At 54.5% G+C, this 1,385-nt stretch overlaps 1 protein-coding gene across 1 annotated transcript in view; it reads left to right on the forward strand.

Annotated features, from left to right (window-relative positions):
* The window catches only part of MEGF10 (multiple EGF like domains 10), a 169,914-nt gene that overhangs the window by 4,283 nt on the left and 164,246 nt on the right, over positions 1 to 1,385 (forward strand). The window lies entirely within an intron of this gene.

The following is a 1,385-nucleotide window of genomic DNA, read 5'->3' on the forward strand; positions in this document are numbered from 1 at the left end:
CCCCATTGGTACGCCACTGCCTTGTTGCCAAGAAGGCTTATGGCATACTGGGCTGCATTGGTAGGTGTGTTGCAAGCAAGTCAAGGGAAGTGATTCTTCCTTCTGTTTAGCACTGGTGAGGCCACATCTGGAGTACTGTGTTCAGTTTTGGGCCCCCCACTACAACAAAGATATGGACAAATTGCAGAGAGTCCAGTGGAGGGCAACAAAAATGGTTTGGGGGCTGGGGCACATGACTTCTGAGGAGAGGCTGAGGGAACTGTGCTTATTTAGTTTGGAGAAGAGAAGATGGGGGGGGCATTTAATAGCAGCCTTCAACTACCTGAAGGGAGGTTTGAAAGAGGATGGAGCTCGACTGTTCTCAGTGGTGGCAGATGACAGAACAAGGAGCAATGGTATCAAGTTGCAGCAAGGAAAGTTTAGGTTAGATATTAGGAACAATTTTCTCACTAGGAGGATAGTAAAACACTGGAACAGGTTAACCAGAGAGCTTGTGGAATCTCCATCCTTAGAAGTTTTTAAGAACTGGCTAGAGAAGGCCTTGGCTGGGATGATCTAGTGGGGGATGGTCCTGCTTTGAGAAGGGGGTTGGACTAGATGACCTCCTGAGGTCCCTTCCAATCCTAATTTTCTATGATTCTAAGACTCTTTGGTGCACCTTCCACACTCTGGCACTCAGCAGCCTCTCCCTGCTCTTGAACATCTTTGTCAAGTGTAACAGGGGGCCTACTCAGGGCTGATCTGTGCCCCGCCCACCTGTTCTTGGGCCAACCACCTGCCTTCTCGCCCGCCACGCCTTGATGTTAATTGATTCATTAATTGATGTCAATTAAGCAGGAGGCTGCCCATTTTGGTGCCCCGATGCCAGGGGCGCTCTCCGCAGCTCCTTTCCTCCCCTATACCGCAGCCCAAGCCTCACAGATGGCATCTTGATGTTCACATAATCACCAGCCCCCACACTGGGCCCCAGAATCATCCTAACAGGACCCCTCCATGATCCCTCCACTCAGACGGCCTCTCCGCCTTCATTCAGGCTACCTAGCCCCCCAAACCTTTTCCCCCTCTCGGGTGTGGTCCCCCTGGGACCTCTGGCTACTAGCCCTGGCCCACCTCCAGGCCAGTCGGGACCCCAGACCCCCGGCTTTTGGGCGTCCCTCACGGTGGGCCCCTGGCCCTTTTGACCATCCTGGTCCTGGCCCCAGCATGGGCCAGTCGAGGGTACTGTCTCATTTGGGTTGGGTCTCTAGCCCCTCACTCTCTCCCAGGGTCTGCCCTCTGGGCCCTTCACCCAAACGGGGTTACCCACCTGGTGGTGGGGGCTAGGGGTTAAGGCACCCCAACCCACCTTTCACTGGGGTGGTAACTGGCCTGGCATTTCCTGGGGG

The sequence above is a fragment of the Alligator sinensis genome, unplaced genomic scaffold (genome assembly GCF_000455745.1).
Source record: "Alligator sinensis unplaced genomic scaffold, ASM45574v1 scaffold227_1, whole genome shotgun sequence".
Taxonomy (NCBI): Eukaryota; Metazoa; Chordata; order Crocodylia; family Alligatoridae; genus Alligator; species Alligator sinensis.